Raw genomic sequence first — 21,456 nt, forward strand, 5'->3', positions numbered from 1 at the left:
ATAATTACCAATAGCTTAGGTTTCTTTTTCTCAAAACTGCCTGTTCATATCCTTTGACCATTTGTCAACTGGGAAATAAAGCATATTCTTATCAATTTGACTCCGTTCTCAATACATTCGAGAAATGAGGCCTTTATCAAAGAAACTTAGCATATTTCTCTCAGTTTTCTGCTTTCTTTCCAGTCTTGACTGCATTGTTTTAGTTTGTGCAAAACCTTTTTAATTTCATGCAATCAAAATTATTCATTTTATATCTCACAATGCCCTCGGTCATAAATTCTTCCCTTATCCATAGATCTGACAGGTAAACCATTCCATGTTCCCTAATTTGCTTATGGTATCACCCTTTATGTCAAAGTCATGGAAATCGGTCTGCTATCCACCTCTGTTTTATGAGTGAGTTCATCCCATTCACATTCACAGTTATAATTGCTGTTTATTTCCTTCCATCCTACTTCCCCCCACCGCATTTATTCTTCTTTCTCTCTCTTTTCATTCTGTCCCTCCTCAAAAGTGTTTTGCTTCTGAACACTACTTCCCCTAATCTGCCTCCCTTCCATCAGCCTCCCCTCTTTTCTTTTATCCCCCTCTCCTCCTACGTCCCTATAGGGCAAGATAGATTTCTATACCCAACTAAGTGTGTATTATTCCCTCTTTGAATCAATTCTGATAAGATTCAGGTTCTGATAAGAGTAAGTAAGGTTGCCTGCCACCACCATTTTCACCTCCACTCTTAAAGCTCTTTCATACTTCTTTTATGTGAGATAATTGACCCCATTCCACTTCTCCCTTTCATCTCTCTTTCTCACTCTTTAATTTTATTTTTTTGGATATCATCCCATCACAATCAACTCATATCCATGCCCTCTGTTTATGCACACTCCTTCTAACTGCCCTAGTAATGATAAAGTTCTTAGGAGTTACAAGTATCATTTTCCTATGTAGGAATATAAACAGTTTAATCTTATTGAATCCCTTATGATTTGTCATTCCTGTTTATTTATGCTTCTCTTGAGTCTTGTATTTGAAAGTCACATTTTCTATTCAGCTCTGGTCTTTTCAATAGGAATGCTTGAAAGTCCTCTATTTCATTAAATATCTATTTTCCCCCTGAAGGATTAAACTCAGTTTTGTTGAGTAGGTAATTCTTGGTTTCAATACCAGCTCTGGAATTTGGCTATTCCTGGAATATTCCTGGGAAGTTTTTATTCTGAGATCTCTCTTAGGAGGTGATCAGTGGATTCTTTCAATTCTATTTTACCCTCTGCTTCTAGGATGTCAAGGAAGTTTTACTTGATAATTTCTTGAAATATGATGTTTAGGCTCTTTTATTGATCATGGCTTCTGGGTAGTCTGATTATTCTTAAATTATATTTCCTCAATCTATTTTTCCAGGTCAGTTGTTTTTCCAATGAGATATTTCACATGTTCTTCTATTTTTTCATTCTTTTGATTTTGTTTTATTACTTCTTGGTGTTTCACAGAGTCATTAGCTTCTACTTGCCCAATTCTAAATTTTAAGGAATTATTTTCTTCAGAGAGCTTTTGTACCTCATTTTTCCATTTGGCCAATTCTACTTTTTAAGGAGTCCTTTTCTTCAGTGAATTTTTGTACCTCTTTTTCCATTTGGTCAGTTCTGTTTTTTTAAGGAGTTCTTCTCTTCAGCAGGTTTTTGTACCTCTTTCACCATTTAACCTAATCTGTTTTTTAAGGTGCTATTTTCTTTCTTTATTTTTTGTGTCTCCTTTACCAACCTGTTGACTCTTTCCCCCATAATTTTCTTGCATCACTCTCATTTCTTTTCCTAATTTTTCTTCTACTTCTCTTATTCAATTTTTACAATCGTTGTCCCCCACGTTATTTTATTTTATTCTTTTTCAGTCCTATATTATTTTAATCATATTTTATTTTTTTCACAATTACATGTCAAGACAATTTTTAGCATTCGTTTTTACAAGATTTTAAGTTCCAAATTTTCCTCCTCTCTTCCAAAAATAGTAGGCAATTTGATATAGATTATACATGTGCTATCATGTAAAATATATTTCCATATTAGTCACAGTTGTGAAAGAAGAAACAGATCAAAAGAAAACAAAACCGTGAAAAAGAATAAAGAATATGTTTCAATCTCCATTCAGAGTCCATAACTTTTTTATCTGAATGTAGATAACATTTTCCTTCCTGAGTCCTCTGTACTTGTCTTGGATCATTGTGTTGCTGAGAAAAGCTGAGTCATTCATAACTAATCATCACACAATGTTGCTGATACTGTGTACAGTGTTTTCCTGGTTTAGCTCATTTCACTTTGCATCTGTTCATTCAAGTCTTTCCAGGTTTTTCTGAAATCTGCCTGTTCATCATTTCTTATTACATAATAGTATTCCATTACATTCCTATACCACAGCTTGTTCAGCCATTTCCCAATTCATGGGCATCCACTCATTTTCCAATATTTTGTTTCCACACAAAGGACTGCTATAAATTTTTGTGCGTGTACGTCTTTTTCCCTTTTTTATGATCTCTTTGGGATATAGACTTAGTAGTGGTATTTCTGGATCAAAGGGTATGTATAGTTTGGTTTCCCTTTGGACATAGTTCCAAATTGTTCTTCAGAATGGCTGGACCAATTCACAACTCCACCAACAGTACATTAGTGTCCCAATTTTCCCATATCCTCTACAACACTTATCATTTTCCTATTTTGTCATATTATCCAATCTGATATGTGTGAGGTGGTTCCTCAGAGTTGTTTTGAATTGCATTCCTCTAACCAAAAGTGACTTAGAGCGCTTCTTCAAATGCCTATAGATGGCTTTGTTTTATTCATCAGAAAACTGCCTGTTCACATCCTTTGACCATTATCAATTGGGGATTGGCTTGTATTCTTACAGATTTGACTCAGTTCTCTATATATTTAAGAAATGAGGCCTTTATCAGAGACATTTGCTGTAAAGACTGTTTCCCAGGTTTCTGCTTTCCTTCTAATCTTAGTTGCATCAGTTTTGTTTGTACAAAAGCCTTTATTTTAATATGATCAAAATTATCTATTTCATATTTTGTAATGCTCTCTATCTCTTATTTGGTCATGAATTCTTCCCTTCCCTATAGATCTGACAGGTAGACTATTCCTTGCTCTTTTAATTTGCTTATGGTGTCACCCTTTATGTCTAAATCATGCACCTGTTTTGACCTTATCCTGTTACATGGTATGAGATGTTGGTCTATAACTAGTTTGTGTCCTATTGTTTTCCAGTTTTCTCAGCTGTTTTTGTCAAATAGAGTTCTTATCCCAGAGGGTGGGATCTTTGGGTTCATCAAACACTAGGTTACTATGGCCATTGACTACAGTGTGTTACGTACCTAACCTATTCCACTGATCCACCATTTTATATCTTAGCCACCACCAGATAGTTTTGATGGTTACAGCTTTAAAATATAGTTTATAAGCTGGTATTCCTAGGCTACCTTCCTTTGTGTTTTTTTTTCCATTAGTTCCCTTGTTATTCTTGACCTTTTGTTCTTCCAGATGAATTTTGTTGTTATTTTTTCTAGCTCTAACAGATAATTTTTTGATAGTTTGATTGGTATGGTACTGAATAAGTAAATTAGTTTAGGCAGAATTGTCATTTTTATTATATTGGCTCAGCCTACTCATGAGCAGTTGATATTTCTCCGATTGTTTAGATCTGACTTTATTTGTGTGAAAAGAGTTTACTGATTGTGTTCGTGGGTTTGTTTTGGCAGGTAGACTTCCAAATATTTTATATTGTTTACAATTATTTTAAATGGAATTTCTCTTTTTATCTCTTGCTGCTGGGATTTTTTGGTCATACAAAGAAATGCTGGTGATTTATTTGGGTCTATCTTATATCCTGCAACATTGCTAAAGTTATTAATTATTTCAAGTAGTCTTTCAGTTAATTCTCTAGAGTTTTCTAAGTATACCATCATATCATCTGCAAAGAGTGATAGTTTTGTTTCCTCATTGTCTATTTTAATTCCTTCCATTTATTTTTCTTCTCTTATTGCTATAGCTAACATTTCTAGCACTAAATTGAATAATAGTGGTGATGATCCTTGGGAAGGCTTCTAGCTTATCCCCATTACAGATGATGCTTGTTGATAGTTTTAGATAGATACTTATAATTTTAAGGAATGCTCCCTTTCTTCCTTTACTCTCTAATGTTTTTTTTAATAGGAATGGGTGCTGCATTTTGTCAAAAGCTTTTTTTTAAGCATCTATTGAGATAATTATATGATTTCTGTTGGGTTTGTTATTGATATGGCCAATTATGCTGCTAGTTTTCCTAATATTGAACCAACCCTGCATTCCTGGTATAAATCCCACTTGGTCATACTGTATAATCAAAATTTTTGCATCAATATTCATTACGGAAATTGGTCTATACTTTTCTTTCTCTGTTTTAGCTCTTCCTGATTTAGGTGTCAGCACAATATTGGTGTCTAAAAGGAGTTTGGTTTCTTTGCCTATTTTTTCTTTTGGTTCTTTGCCTATTTTTTCCAAATAGTTTATATCATATTGAATTTAATTGTTCTTTAAATGCTTGGTAAAATTCACTTGTGAACCCATCTGATTCTGGGGATTTTTTCATAGGGAGATCATTAATGGTTTGCTCAATTTCTTTTTCTAAGATGGGGTTATTTAGGTATTCTATTTTCTGATTTCTTAATTTGGGTAATTCATATTTTCATATATATTCATCAATTTCACTCAGATGGTCAGATTTATTGGCATGCAATTGGGCAAAATATTTCCTACTGGTTGTTTTAATTTCTTCTTCATTGGTGGTGATTTCACCTTTTTCATTTTTCATATTGGATGTTTGGTTTTCTTCTTTCTTTTTTTTAAAAATCAACAACAACAACAAACTATTGAGCTGAGTATTGATGTGAGTAAGGCTCAAGTGATGCTCACTGCCCACCCTCTCACTTTGTGTGAAATAGTTTGCCCCATTCTACCTCTCCCTTCCTTCTGCACCCAGTGTATCCTCTTTCGCATCCCTTAATTATTTTTATGTCATTCTCTCAAATTCACCTTATTCCTGTACCCTCTGTCTGTGTGTATTCCTTCTAGCTGTACTATTAGTGATACATTTTCTAAGACTTACAAGTATCATCTTCCCATGTAGGGGTGTAAACAGTTTAGCTCTATTGAATTCCTTATGTTTTCCTTTTTCACCTGTTTATGCTTCTCTTGGGTCTTGATATTGGAGATCATGTTTTTGGTTCAGTCTGATTCTTCTCCTTATGAAAGCTTGAAATTCTTCTATTTCATTGACTGATCACTTTTTCTCTTGGTGTGTTATGCTTAATTTATCCACGTAAGTGATTTTTGGTTGCAGTCCCAGTTCCTTTATCTCCAAGAATATCATGTTCCATGACCTATGATCTTTTCATGTTGCAGCTGCTGAGTCCCGTATAGTCCTGATTGTAGCTCCCTGATATCTGAATTGTTTTGTTTTGTTTTGTTTTTCTGGCCACTTGCAGTATTTTTTTCTTGACCTATTAGTTCTGAAATTTGGCTATAATGTTCCTTGGAGTTTTTATTTTAGGATCTCTTTCCTGAGGTGATCAGTGGATTCTTTCAATGCCTATTTTGTCCTCTGGCTCCAGGACATCAAGGCAGTTTTCCTTAATAATTTCTTGAAAGGTGCTGTCCAGGTCCTCCTTTTGTTGTGGCTTTCAGGTAGTCCAATGATTATGACATTGTCTCTTCTAGATCTATTTTCCAAATCAGTTGGGTTTCTCATGAGGTATTTTACATTTCCTTCTCTTTTTTTTTCATTTTTCGGAATGTTTGATTGATTCTTGATGTCTTATGGGGTCATTAACTTCCACTTGCCCAATTCTAACTTTTAAGAAGTTGTTTTCCTTAATTAGCTTTTGTATTTTCTTTTCTGTTTTGACAAATGTACTTTTCAAGGAGTTGTTTTCTTCAATTGATTTTTGCATCTCCTTTCCCATTTGGCCAATCCTTCTTTTTAACCAATTATTTTCTTTATCTTTTCTGTTGACTCCTTTTTTTTTATATAATTATCTTGCATCTCTTTCATTTCTTTTCCCAATTTTTCTTCTAGCTCTCTTCTATGATTTTTAAGCTCCTTTTTGAGCTCTTCCATGAGTTCTTTCTGGGCTTGAAACCACTTCCTGTTTTTCTTTGGGGTTTTGCCCATAGGTGTTTTGACATTGTTGTCCTCTTGTGAGTTTGCCTTGATCTTCCCTATCACCATAATAACTTTCTATGGTCAGATTCTTTTGTTGTTGTTGTTATTTTTGCTCGTCCTTTTTGGCTTTTTTCCTTTCTTTCAAATTTGACCTCTGCTCCTGGGGTGAAAGGGTCATTGTTTCAGGTTTCCTGTGTCAGGGGCTGCAGGCCCTGGCTGTTTACGTGGTGCTTCACTGATATTGCCCTGAAGCCCACGGTGGTCTCTTATGTGTGGTGCTGCACTGAGGGAGTTGGGGGGCAGTTGACATTGCTGGAGGCTGTAGGGGTCTTGCAGCTCATCTGGTGCTGAGTTGGGGTCCTAGTGTTAGTATCTGGTGTGTGCTGAGGCCAGTAGGGTGTTTCTACATTTCTCCAGAGATACACTGAAGCACATGGCAGTCTGGACGCTGGAAGTTGCCTGTTTGCCTGGGACTCCAATGAAGTACACGGCAGTTCTTAGAGCTAGAGTCTGCCTGTTCCCCTGGTTACGCTGAGGCATGTGGGGTGGGGAGTGCTCCTGGTGTTTGTGCTTGCCTGCTCCACTGCACTGGGGCTCAGGATCTACCATTGGTTTGCTGAGGTGAGGCTTCCTGCTGGCTTGCTGGGACACTTCCTGCCCTGGACTGCCTTCCTTTGAGGGCAGACAGACCTTTCCTGCCGATCTTCCAAGTTTCTTAGGTTCAAAGATGGTTTCACCCCATCTTTTTGCTGGTTCTGCTGTTCCAGGATTTGTTTCAGGGTGTAATTTTATGGTTGTTTGGAGGTGAATATGGCAGAGTTGTGGCAATTTACTTCTCCCATCTTGGCTCCCACAAGTTTTTCCTTACAATCCTTTTTGAGTTCTTCCAGGAATTCTTCTTTGGAGAGCCTGAGACTAATTCACATTTTTCTTTGAGGCTTTGGCTTTGATGGCTTTTGCTTTGCTGTTTTCTTCTGACTTTATTTTGCTGTTCTCTTGTCACCATGGTAAGTTTCTATGGTCAGGTTCTTTGTTGTTGTTGTTTGCGCATTTTTCTACTCTATTCCTTTATTTTTAACTTGATGTTAAAGTTAGGTTCTGCTCCCAGGGTGGAAGGGGCACTGTCCCAAGCATCACGTTTTTCATGCTATTGTTTTAAGAGCTCATTCTGGGGGTCTCTAAGTTTTTAGTTCTTCCAAGGTGATATGATATAAGGAAAGGTGTGTTACTGTTCTGCTGCCCTCTGCCCTGGTCTATGAGTGATCACAAGCAATCTTTTCCATCCTGGAACTATGTTCAGGGTCCCTGCTCCTGCCAGGGCTCCTCCTTACCCTGGGACTGCAACCCAAGGACCATAAGTGAACCCTGCAACAGAGTCCTGCTCCCACTGCCAGCAAAGGGTCCCTTGTAATCTCTTTCTGACCAGTTAGCTGACCACCTTACTATCTATGGGGCGAGAGCTCCAGAAGCTATTGCTGCCAATTCAATTGCTCCTAAGACCTGCTGCTAGCTTGCTGGGCTTGGCCTCCATTGGCACAGCCAGCACTGGACTGTACTCTACTCTCACCCAAGTAAGATAGACCTTTCCTGTTGACCTTCTGAGTTGCCTTGGCCTGAAATTTTATTTTACCCCATCTTTTTGTTACTTCTGCCACATTGGAATTTGTTTTGAGTTATTATTTTAATATCATTTGCAGAGAAATTGGGAGAGCTCTGGTGAGTCCCTGCCTTTACTCTGCCATCTTGGTTCCACCCCAATGAATATACATCTAAGTCTCCTGTCTCTTACTTTTTAATCCATTCCCTCTCTGTCAGAAGGTGGGTAACTCGCTTTATCATTAGTACTCTCATGTTCTGGTCAGTGATTGTGTTGATCAGAGTACTTCAGTGTTTCAGAATTGTTATTATTTATAATGTTGTCATTGTGTAAATTGCATCCTTGGTTCTGCCCACTTAACTCTGAATCAGTCCACACAAGTCTTCCTAGGTTTCTCTGAAACTGTCTTTTTTGTCTTTTCTTATGACACAATAATACTCTATTACATTTGTATATCACAGTCCGTTCAGCCATTCCTCAATTGATGAATACCCCTTAGTTACCAGTTTTTCATTACAACAAAAAGAACTGCTATAAATATTTTTGTACACGTAGGTCCTTTTCTTCTGTCTTTGCTCTCTTTTAGGTAAAGGCATAGTAGCAATATCGCTAGGCCAAGGGGTATACATAGTTTTGTGACTTTGGGGGCACAGTTCCAAATTTCTTTCCAGAATGGCCAGACTTATTTACAGCTCCAACTATAGTGATTTTCATTTTATCTAAATGCCCTGTGATGAATCTTTAAAAAAAAAGCTATCACTAAGTATAACAAGATAGCACAACTTTAACTCTAACTATGGTGACATCTTTCATTCATGTGGATATGGACCTCCACAAATGTATGGCAACAAACAGGGAATTTCCCTATTCATTCACCTAATCCCCCCTTAACAGAATTACTATACAAATAGCTCAGAAAGATGCAATTGACATATTGTAGGATGCATCAATTTCAATGATATTCAAATTTTTTTCAAGATATTTTTGTTGGCAATATGAAATGATAGAGACTAGATGACAATGTGGCTGGGTGGTTTAAAAATTGACTGAGCAGCTGGACCAAAAGAGTGCTAGTTAGCAGACTGATTTTAACCTGAAGGGAAGATTCTATTGGAGTGCCACATGGCATTATCTTGGACGTTGTTCTGTTCAACATTTTTATCTTGTAAAACTCTAACTTCATTGAAGACTTAGGTAACATCAGATTTGCACATGTCACAGAGTTGTGATAGATAGTCAATATGTTGGATGACAGACTGATGATCCAAAAAAACTCCCATGAGACTGGCACTGTGGTCTAAAACTCAAAGATGAAATTTAATACATAAATTTCATAAATGCAAAGCCCTGGGCTTGAGTTCAAAAAACCAGCTGTATGAGTACAGAATGGGTGTTAGACTAGCAAGCAGATCAAGTGAAAAAATATCTAGGGATTTTAATGGATCACAAACTCAATATGAAACAAGTGTGATGTGACACTCAATTATGCTGTGAATTAGCCCCAGAATTAGGAAGGTGATAGTCCAAAGTTTTGGTTAAAATTTTTGTTCAATGATGGATTACACATTTTAGGAAGGATATTAACCAGCTGGAGTGGGTCCAGAGGAGGGCAACCAGGAATACTATAAGGATTGGAAACAATACTAAAAACTAAACAAAACAAAATTTAAAAAAAAAAACACTAGTTTGAGGAACTGGTGATATATATCCTGGAGGGACATCTTAGAGGGTTCATGATAAATGTTTTCATATGTCTTCAAAAAGCAGAACCATCATATGGAAGAGATACTAGATGTTTCCATTCTGGAGGGCTGAATGAGGATGAATTAATGGAAATCATGGGGAGGCAGATTATGATTCAGTATTAGGGAAAACTTACGAATAATGAGAACTGTTGGAAAACAGAATGGTCTGACTTAGGATTCTGTAGGATTTCTACTACTGGTAATCTTTGAGTGGAGTTTGGATGATTTATTTTAGGGATGCTATGAAGGGGATTCCTGCTTCAAGGTGGGAGGGATAGGAATAATAGGAATCTGGACTAGTAGTATCCTCTACAGTCCTTCTGACTGAGATTTTATGATCAACTCTCTATATAACTAGCAGAGAGTTCAACTCTACACAGGTCTAGAACGAGGTAAACAGTAAGGGTTAACATAAATTGGCTTTCCATTATGCTTAGGAAACAAACCATATTTTAGGTAATGTCTCTCTCTGTGCCCTTGAACCATAGATGTTTACTTAAAGAAAGAAAATTCTTTCTGCCTTCTCTGCATGTCTGCTCTGAACAAAGGATAGCAATCTGAGCTTGTCACATAAAAAAAAATCCCTATTATTTCTCACATTGCTGGAAATTCCAGATCTGTTTTCACTGCTGATGTCTTTTGAGTCACAAAGTCAGCTTGGCTGCTATTGATGCCCACCACATGTCAGAATGGAATGCTATGGAAAAGACCATTGGGTCATAATAGACTTGTTATTAGAGCTGGGCTGAGTGCTACAAAATGACTAAACAGCAACTACCCAGAAAGGAACTGCAAAAATCAGTGACTGCTTGGGGACAGAGGACAGAGCCCACTGATTCCAACCTTTATTTGTGCAGCTGACGCATATTGGCTGCAAAAGCAAAAAGTCTTCAGATGCATTTTTTAAAAATAGGAAAAAGAATGAAAAGTAAGTGGGGCTGGTATCCAGGCTAGAAAGGATGGGGAAGGAGCAACTATCAGAAATAAACATTTCTCTATTGTGCCTCTTCAGTTCAGACTGTAACAAAATTGTAGCTGATATATTGTTGACTACACAAATGAGGGTGATCTAAGTGCTTGGGGGTGAGGGGATTCTTGCCTAAAGCACATTGACAAAGGGGAAAAGGAAAGGTGGGAGCATTAGCAGTCTTATCCAAATGGCTTACACCATTCGTGTCCAGCAAGGGATCATTGATTTTGATCTATTCATCTCCATAAATTTTTAAGAAAGGTATTGGTTTTAAAGGGAAAAAAGCATTTGGTAGTAAGCTTTCTGTTGTTTAAAGAATGTGTTCACTTTGTAAAATGATGTGAAATGTTTTCTCTCAAAAATATTGTTCTCTATCGTGGGGTGGTCTTCGTTATGGCATTTCTGAATTCAGTGTAATTAGCCGTTAGAGCTGAAACCAGCTCTTCTGTAGCTCATATTAGTAAATTGGGATCTTGTTTCCAACTGGGCATAAAAGAACATTAGTGATTACTACCCATTCTGCAGAAAGCCAGTCCAAATGGCTAGCATTCCGGAAAAGTTGACAAAAGTTCATTTCTCTGTCCGCTCCTCCAGTGTCACTCTAAACTGCATCACCTTGACATCCTGGTGACTCCTCCAGGAAGCATCAAGCGGGGGCCAATGAAATGTGTCAACAGACAGTGTTGTCAGTCAGTGGATGTACCGCTCTGAGTGCATTAAATTTTTATGTATGTATTTATGTATTATACATGTACCAGGCAGTAAGTCTGTATTAGAAATAATTGGCAGACGCTATAAATTAATGCTTTGTTATTAATATTGCTGCCCATGTTCAACAAAATTGCCATGGGCACGCACGATGTGAGGTCAGACACTATCCACCATTGTGCCCCGGTGTCCAAGTCTCACTAGGCGGAAGCTGTGATGTGCCCTTTTCGACTCTGAAAAACTTAATTTGCATAAAGAGTCTCAGCCTTCTAAATTATCTTTGTTTCTGTGTGGAATTGTAAAGGTTGAGTGGTGAGGGCTTAAAGAATCCTCTTAAATAATTAACTGGAGTAAACAAAGTAACATCTTGAAGAGTGGTTTTTTTTCCCTCAAAAAAAATAGCAAAATCCTTAAGATAACAAATTAGATAGAAAGGGCCAGACATTCTTGGGGAAGCGGGGAGGGAGAGAGGTTAGGAGAAAGGAGAAATACAGGTTTTTGGCTACCTGCCACTTTTGCCAGAAATCATTTCCTGTAAACTGCAGCCAGTAGAGATTTGGGTACTTACACCCACTTGTTCAACCCAGCAACAACACTGATGAAAGGAGGAAATCTTTCCAACTAATTGCAGACATGCTTGTAGCAGAGACTCCATTAGTGACAGAGCCATGGTAACATAAAAAGCCAGATTGGGGGAAATGGGGGGAAGGGTTGTGTAGATGTACCTGTGGGTGTGTATTTGTGTATAGTCATACACATACTACAAAAAGTAGTTATCTTCCGTAATGATTTATATGATAAATTACCTTACCCCTGACTTATTGTCCTAGGGCCTCTCATGACTCTATTCTATATCTCTCTAATATACTCAATATTTATGTTTTGTATCATAATTCTCCATGTGTCTCATCTCCTCCTACTGAAATGTAAGTTTCATGAGGGCAGGGACTTATCTAAATTTTTTATCACCTCCCACCGCAGCATAGCATTCTGCACACTTGATAAATGGGTCTTTGTAAACAGAATCCTAGATATTGTAAATGTAGTAGAGCTTTGAGCCTATTCTATCTGCCAACCTAAAGAAGACATAATTTTGAATCATGGATGTAAAAAAAAACCAGAATAAGAAAAGATGTTTCTTGTATCATTTATGGACAATATGTATTATTTTGGTCTGGACCCATGATTCTATCAGTATAAGGAAATGTTGGCATGGGAGCTCTCTCCACTGGCCTTTTAGAGTCTTGGAGAGTTACTCAAAGTGTTGAGAAGTGTAATACCTTGCATAGGTTGCTGTAGTGAATAGGGAAGGCTAGGTCTTCCTGATTCTAAAACTAGCTTCTGCCCACTACATCATGCTTCCTCTTCTCTCACCTTCTCTACCTCCTCCTTCTTAATACTTCCATATGTCAAAGATCTGCAATTAATTTTACCAGTGTCAGCCCTCCCTCCATCAATGCAGAGCCCCCGCCCCCACTGTCACCTAATAGATGGTGTTTGGGAGTTGACATCTTCTGGGAGCCGAGTTGAGGATGAGCCTCTCAACTTAACTAAGTTGGTACTTAGCAGTCTGTACCAGTATCCATATGTGAAGCCCTTCCATTTCCATTGGGCCTTGCTGGGTTTGTAATCCACTGGCATAGACAGTCTTTCAAGAACCCACTGGCATGTCCATCCCAAGATGAGGCAATGGAGTTAGGACTCATCTGACCTTACTGAATTCTAGCACAAACCAAAGAAAGCCCAGATATATTAGGAGGAGTGTACTGTTTAGAACATTGAGGACAGGTCTCTCTGACTCTTAATGATGCTAGATTATGTCTTCCCGGACATAAACAAGAAGAAGCTACCTGGGGTTGGGTCTAACCTGAGCCTGACATTAGACCCTCCTCACAAATATACTAGTATGCAAGACCTGGCCATTGACAGGGAGATGGCACTGGTTCTTCCCATGTTGCACAGGGAAAATGCCCAATAAAGAATGTTTGGACAGCTCCTACTTGCCCCACAGACACACACACCCCCCCCCACACACACACACACGCACACACCCATGTAATCTCCTTTAGAGCAGGAACTGTTTCACTTTTTCCTTTGTATCCCCAGAACCCCAGAGTGTCTGGCATATAATAGGTACTTAATACATGCTTATGAACTGAAATTTAATAGAAGTTATCTGAACTCCTTTGCATTAAGCTTCTAGAAAGTTGATCAGTTGCCCAACATGTACCCAGCTTCCTTATTTGCTCGCTGCCTCTGAGCTCAGAATCCAAATAAAAAAGCCTCCTAATAGTTCTTCATCTATGTTTTGCTCATGCCTCTCTTTGAAGCACTGACCTAAAAAACGTCTCTTCACGCTGAAATTGAGACTCATCTCCCCTGTCCCTAACCTCCACAATATTGTGTGTACATTGTATACATCCACATGTTCTTCTGTGCATGTTTTCCTTGTGTGTCTACACCCTATCTCAGATTGTAAGCTCTTGAGGAAGGAATCTGGCTTGCTCTTTCTGTTGTCCCTTTTTCCCCAGTACCTAGGACAGTGTTCTCCATGTTAGTGGAGTACTTGACTTCTTTTTCTCTCTTATCCCACTGGCAACGGACAGGTTAAGACTAATATGGAAGGAATGAGGACTCAGGTGATGGGGGAGGGGGATCAGTGAGTACCATGGACCAGGGGAGGGCTTCGAAACCTTTCTTTGTGGTAGAGCTACATTTTTTTTCATTTTCCAAAATATCCAGCTCAGTTGGGGTTGGGGAACCATGACGCTGAAGTTCCTAAGTGGCCTCATTCATTTGTGTTTCTCTCCCCACTAGGAATCCTAGCAAAGCCAAGAGAAGAATAATGGGATAAGGAAAGAAGATGGAAGCGTAAATGGCAACTGGCCTGTATATCCCAGGTAAACCTTGAGATATGTGCAGCTTAATCTGTAGGCAAGGACAACTTGAGCTAAATAACCCTCTGTTTCTTCTCCAACTCCTCATGCCTATGGGTTTCATTTAAATGTGAAATTTTAAAAACCACGCACACTGAAGTCTGGCTTTTGGAGATGAATTTTTCATAACCTTATTTTCTTGTAAGCTAAAGGCCCCACTGTCTCTACTATGTCATCTGAGCATGAGCAATAGCCCACACGGAATCTGCATGATTATCACAGATCTCTAAAGCCCACTGAAAACTAGCAAGAGATGAAGTGTGAAAATATAGAAATAGCATCCAGTCTTTAAAGCATGTATCACTTAGGAGATGACCAGAGAAACTGTGGAGGTGGATGGGAGAAATCATAGTCATTCTATCAGTATAGACTTTTAGGGCTTTTTTCTCTAAAGGACTTTCTATCTTGTACTTCATTTTAATCTTCCAAATACTAACATAAAGTGGTAAAGACAGGCATGGAATCTTACTGTACAGAATGAAAAACTGAGGCGCAGAGTAATTAAGTGATTTACCCAAGGTCATATATGGCCAGTTGGTACAAAGGCAAGACAAAAAAAAAGGAGATTGCTTGATTTATCAGCACATTTCTCTTTCCATTAGGAAAAGCCTAGCCAATCTCATCTGTTATCTTTATGGTATGGGGCAGCTAGTTGGCATAGTGCATAGAGCTTCGTGTCTAGAGTCAAGAAGACCCATCTTCCTGAGTTCAAATCTGGCCTAAGATGCTTACTAGCTATGTGACCCTTGGCAAACCACACCAGTATCATTGCTAAGAAAATCCCAAAAAGAGTCACAAAAAATCAGACATGACTGAACAATAACAAATGTTGGGGCCAGCTAAGTGGCACAGTGGAAAATGCCAGGCCTGGAGGCAGGAAGACGCATCTTCCTCAGGGCAAATCTGGCCTTAGACACTTACCAGCTGTGTCATCCTGGGCAAGTCACTTAATTCTGTTTGCCTCAGTTTCCTCATCTGTAAAATAAGCTAGAGAAGGAAATGGCAAACCACTCCAATATCTTTGCCAAGAAAACCCTAAATAGAGTCATGAGGAGTTCAGACACAACTAAAAAATGAGTGAACAATAACAACAAATCTTTATGGTATCGCTCCCAACGTGACACTAGCAAATGCTTCTCTTCGGCTGCATGATGCATATCAGGAGTATAACCCTGTCTTTACAAGTTTGATATATGCCTATAATCACATCAGGAGTTTGGGGCCCAACTTTAAGGCTAATCAGAGATGTCCTCTCAAAACCTGACTTTTTTCTCCTATTCCTCCTTTTTTTAACTTAAACACACACACACACACACACACACACACACACACACACACACACAATCAAAGGCAGCAGAACCGACCCATTCCAGTGTAGGCCAGGTAGGCAGAAGAATACAACTTGCCAACAGGTGTCTGTACAACTCCAATCTCGGAGTTACCTTCTCTCAGTTGAAACTCTTCAGACCCCCTCTATTGTTAACACCTGTGAAATTGTTCAATAAAACAATCCCACAAGCCCTGTTTTGTATCTCCAATGTGTAGTCTGTTACATTTCCTGTCAATGATGCAGAACATAATTCATTTAGAGGGGCATGTGAAGTGTTCATGAATGACAAATTAAGATTTAGTTCAAACATCCCTGACGGGGTCTTGGTGCACTTACCAGGTTTATAGATCTGTTTCATGGGAATGCACCTTATAAAGTTGCTTTTGTGGGTTGTTTATTCAACAGATAAAGTTATCCATTATGCTTTTGTCACTGGTTTAGACAAGAATGAGAGTAGGAAAATAATTGTTGTAAATTCCCCTTTCAGATTTTTACAAGTAAGAGTGATGGGGGGGAGGGGGAATGGAATGGTGTATTCACCATCACATCCCACTGGCTAAAATTAAATGGTCAATTGTCATGGAGAAGCAACTTTCCCTTAGGCAGCAACTTTAAGTCAACAAGAAGACTTGAAGAACAAGGTCCCAATGGTCTTGGTTATATCACAAAAGTTCTCAATTTTGACTCCCAGATTTGCTCCCATATGCCTGGAAGGTGTCTCTTGTACTTTCCTTTTCAAAGGATTTTTAACATAATTTATTTTATTTGGTTCCTCATACTGCCATCACCGTGAAGATGGTGTGATGGACTTAAAGTCAGAAAGATCTGGATTCAAATCCTACCTCAGATACTGACTAGCTATATGATCCTGAGTAAATCCCTTAACTTGTATGTGCCTCAGGTATTACTCTCTACGATTTATTTGCCAGCATGGTAGATAAAGAGTTGGATTGGCATCAGGAAGACCTGGGTTCAAATCCCATCCTTGATAATCACTGGCTAGGTGACTCCGGGCAAGTCATTTAACCTATTTGAGTCTCTGCTTTCTCATCCACAAAATGGAGAGATTGGACTAGATGACTCCCAACTCCTCTGTAGCTATAAATCTGTAATCTCGTGATCACATGAAGTCAGACTGATTCAATATGGTTGGTAAAAGAAGTTCTCACATTACTAGCTTTGGTAAGTCATTGAACCTCGTTGGGACTCAGTCTTCTAATCTGTAAAATGAGAGTTCGGACTCTGAGATCTCTTCGAGCTCTATGATCCAGCTCTGTGATATATATATATATCTATATATATATATATATATATATATATCTATATATAGATATATATATATATATCTTTCATATATATATATCTCTTTCATATATATATATATATCTATATCTCTTTCATATATATATATATATCTTTCATATATATCTATATCTATATCTCTTTCATATATATATATATCTCTTTCATATATATATATCTATATCTCTTTCATATAATATATATATATATATATATATATATATATATCTCTTCATATATAGGGCGTCCCAAAAGTCTTAGTGCAATTGAAAGTTGATAGCTTAGCACTGCACTAAGTCTTTTGGGGCACCCTGTATTTGACAGTTACCATTGATATTATCCTCTTCTTTCCCTAAACCCTGAAATATTGCTATTAGAGGCTGTAGGGACAACCATCAGCATGGCCTTGCCAGAACTACTGGGTAACTGTGGACCACAGATGAAGATTCACATTTTCAAAGAAAAAACTTTCCCATGGCGAGTGAAAAATAGAATGGAATGAGGAAAAATACATTTTTCCAGGCAAAGCAGAGTAAACATGATTTGATTTTTTGAAAATCACCACTGAAATCCTGTCACAGTTTCCCGTACTCAATTTGGTCATTTCCTTCCATGACACAACACAAGCTCTTCTAGTTTGGAGTTACCTCAATGAAAAGAAATTGGCTCCCCCATCCCTTCACTCAGGTGCTATTCGTAGATGGCTATTTTCAAACATATGATTTATACTCTGACTAAAAGTAGGTTTCAGAATTATTTAGAGGTGAGCAGCCTCAACAGAGTACCTTGTTCATTCTGATGTGAAAACTGGAACATGGTTCACTTTCCTGATGTATAATTTGGGAAGTGCCCCAGAATGAGCAGATTGTGATGGTATGGAGTGACGAGACGTGAAAGGAATGGTGAGAGGCCAGATGCGGTACCTAGGTCCTCCAAGGGCGATGTGAGACTCAGGGAACTGACATTGGTCAGTTTGAAATTGATGCACGCTGGAAGCTTAGGAAACAATGTTCAGATGTTTAAAAGATGGCCAGATAATCTAGAGGTGGTTCACATTCTGGTGGCAGTGTTCAGAGTGAACTGTAATCCCCAGGCACAGAAACTGAAAAGTGAGAAAACCATTAGAATTACGACAATCAATTCTCAAAATAACAAAAAATGTCACTATCATCTCCTTGTCTTTATGAAGTAGCACTTTTATGATTAAAGGGAAAAATAAGCAATGATCAGAAGACTTGCACTACCCTGCTTATAGATTTAATTCTGTTCCTCTAGAGCTGTGGCTTCCAGGACATTTCAAAGTCAACTCTGCCATTTCATGGGTAGACAATGTGAGGCCTAATGAATTTGGTGTTGTTCGTAGTGTTTGTTTGTTACAAAGGGAAGTTCTATGCGTGTGTGAGAGAGATTTCTGGGACATAACAATATTTAAAAAAAAAAACCTACATCGACAAATCACTGAAAAAGAACAAAAAAAAAATTCCTTAGAACAAAAAAGAAAGCATAGGTTAAAAATAAGAATAAAATAACAGGGTTGAACCACATGGTTTGTAAGGTTCCTTGAAGTTCTAAATCTTGGGAACCTATTACTTGTGAATTAAACTTCAGAATATTAACTTCTAATCATTTCTTCAAAGTAAAATGGTTAGCAAAAGATAACTCTAAAGTTAATGTAACTCTCAGCATATTTATATTGGTACATTGTGTTAAGAGCTACTGTTATCAAAGTTAATCATCACAGAGGTGAAGCCTAATAAATGGTTCAGGTGAATTGGAAAATTTGATCTTATTTGGATTTAAATTCATAAAATCATACAGTATGCAAGATAGCACCTCACCAAGCCAGTTTAATACTAACCCCATTCATAATAGTCTCACAGGGTATTGTTAAACAGTAGCTCTCTGAATTGTCTGCATTGGAAGTTGTACTGAACTTGTGTTTTTGCAGTCAAAATCTAACATAAAAGAAAAGAGGACACACAATAGGGAAAATAAAATTAAGCCCAACAATCCCCCCAAATTCAGATAAAGTGAAGGTGATTCTAATGGATTGGGACTGAGTAGCTGAACAAATCCAACCCAATGCTATCTGTCACTGTTTGTCCACTGACTGGAAACGGATCAACAAACTGCAAGCATCCCTGTTGATTACTCCCCAGTGGATTAAACAAAACTAGTGATGTAAGAGATCCCTCTGTCTGCCCACAACTGACAAACCTTTGTCTTTTTAAGAGGAAAGGGATAGTTTGTCATTAATTTTGCATTGGGTCAAGGCATGAGAAAAGGAATCATGATAAACCACTTCTTGTCCAATACTTTCCATGGGGATGATAAAGTAGGAAAGAATATGAGTAGCTGAAATATGATTTCAAGTAGCTTTCTCAGCATGGGACCTACTGGCTGGTGGCAGAGAGTTTTCTGAGGACAGTTGACTAAATATTGTTCTCCCCACTAAACCTCTTAGTTCCAGAGGTGATTCTTAAAGAATTTTGGAGACCATAGTTTATGAGTGAGTCAGACAGATTGCATTTGTAACATTTAATGTGCACAATAACAATAATAAAACACTCCGGCGTGTGCTTTCTATGTAAACACTTTCTTCTGAAGATAGAACCAGTGAAATGTTTTAGGAACTTTGACATTTATAGCTGTATTTATAATCTTTTTTGGATCATTTCCTCATGGAGTCACATGTTTGTATATTTTAAATTCTCTGGAGAAATAAAAATGTTTAAACATAAAATAATGATGTGATATGCATTTTATGAGTCCTTGCTTGCTGAATGTGCATGCGCAGCCAGTGGTACAGTGCGTCCAGAGTGGGGATTTTATGTAAATTTCTAAGTTTCCATATAAAAGCTACATTGCCTAGGTGATTAGGAAGAAAAAAAAAAGAAAAGGTGCATATTCCATGATAAAGAGAAATTATTTTATATTTGAACCCAGAATATCCTGGGTGGTAACCAGGCATTTGCCCCACTGATAATGTGCATGTTTTGGGTACCTTAGGGAAGACAGAAGAAGCCGCTGAAAACTTTGTGTCTGCCTAACGGCTCATCCTGATGGTAATATACCTGTACCCATCTGTTTCTTTCAGTGTTATGAAACCCTTAGGTCTGTAGAAATGTACATATGCCTCATATATACATGTTATGGCTAAAATCCAAAGATGGCTAATATTGAGGTTATCCAATCAATCTTGACATTAATCAAAATCATCTTCCAAGGACCAAAGCGAACACAAGGACTATATCAATTTCAACATTAATTGGATGATGTTAACATTAGACTGTCTAGTAACCATTGTTTGTACAGGTTTGCTGGGGTTTCTGTGGGGGAGGGGTTACATAAATTGTCCTGTGGTTGCCTCAATTTCCTACTCCATATAAATACTCCATTGATAGCCACAGTGAAAAATCACAAAATCTCAGAATTTAGTGGAACCTTCTAATCCAAACCACACTTAAACAAAGACCTCTGTCACAACATTCCAAAAAACTGATCATTTAGCTTTTCCTTGAAGACTTCCAGTAAGGAAATCCACTGTCTCCTCAAGTAGCCATCTCACTTTTGGTTAGCTATTATGATTACTAGAATTTTTTTTTCAAATCTAAATTTCTTTCTCTGCAACTGTTGACCAAAACCATAGAATATGATTTATTACTCCTGACTGTAAGGTACATGAAGGCAAGGGTGAGATCATCAATGCATACTAAAGATTCTACATATGGGAATTACCATAGTTTGGTTTTGAACCTAAAAGGTCTACTTTAGTTTGGAAGTGCAGAAGGAAAGAGACTTTTGTTGAGAAGCAATGCAAGGGATAAAGCCTTTTAATCAGCAACCTCCGGAAAGTGGAAGTGAAAGCATCAGGACAAAGTCTAGCATAGAAAGCTAAATTTAAAGAAAAAAAAGGCAGCAACCTTTGTATTGTCACAGTTTCTGCAGCGCAAGTTGTACTTGAGTGAAACTGGATAAAGGTTGAACTTGTTACCCCAGGGAATCTTGAAAGTCATAGTCTTGAAATCCCCCAGAGAAATATTACAGAAGTCTTTTCTTTTTTCAATCATATGTTAAACAAGATTAGGTTCATCTTTCAAAAAAAATACTCATGTTCTACTAGTGTTTTTGTGTGACCGTAAGCTATGGCATGTTCACACTGAATACCACCAGGAGACATTGGAGAGGCTAATAGTGCAAATGTGTAGGGTACAGCACATATCAAGTAAAGAACTATGGCGGGGGGGGAAGGAAGAAAGGACAACATCAAATAATGTATGATTTAAAAAGGATATCAGGTGAATTCTTGGTGAGAATGGAGGATAATTAATGGGTAACCTTTCTGTACCACTGATATCTTTTTTTTTTAAATTTTTACTTTTCAACATTCACTTCCATAAGATTTTGAGTTTTAAATTTTCTCCCCCTTCCACTTCTTTCTCCCCACCTCCAAAACAGTATACAATCCAATATAGGCTCTACACATACATTCGTGTTAAGCACATTTTCCCACTAGTTGTGCTGTAAAGAACAAGTAAAACTAATGGGAGGAACCATGAGAATGAAGGAATAAAACAAAACAACAAAGGGGAAGGACAGCAAATACTGTGCTTCCATCTGCATTCAGACTCCATAGTTCTTTCTCTGGGTGTGGATAGCAATTTCCATCATGAATCTTCTGG

General features: G+C 37.9%; 1 long non-coding RNA gene across 1 annotated transcript in view; it reads right to left on the bottom strand.

Annotated features, from left to right (window-relative positions):
- Positions 1-17,121: 17,121 nt before the first annotated feature.
- Positions 17,122-21,456, bottom strand: part of LOC110209040 (uncharacterized) — an 84,013-nt gene continuing 79,678 nt past the window's right edge. Inside the window, exon 3 of the long non-coding RNA XR_013486992.1 lies at positions 17,122-17,876. This is a non-coding gene — a long non-coding RNA (uncharacterized LOC110209040). The remainder of the gene's footprint in view (positions 17,877-21,456) is intronic.

The sequence above is a fragment of the Phascolarctos cinereus genome, unplaced genomic scaffold (assembly GCF_003287225.1).
Source record: "Phascolarctos cinereus isolate Bilbo 61053 unplaced genomic scaffold, phaCin_HiC Scaffold_1;HRSCAF=81, whole genome shotgun sequence".
Classification (NCBI taxonomy): domain Eukaryota; kingdom Metazoa; phylum Chordata; class Mammalia; order Diprotodontia; family Phascolarctidae; genus Phascolarctos; species Phascolarctos cinereus.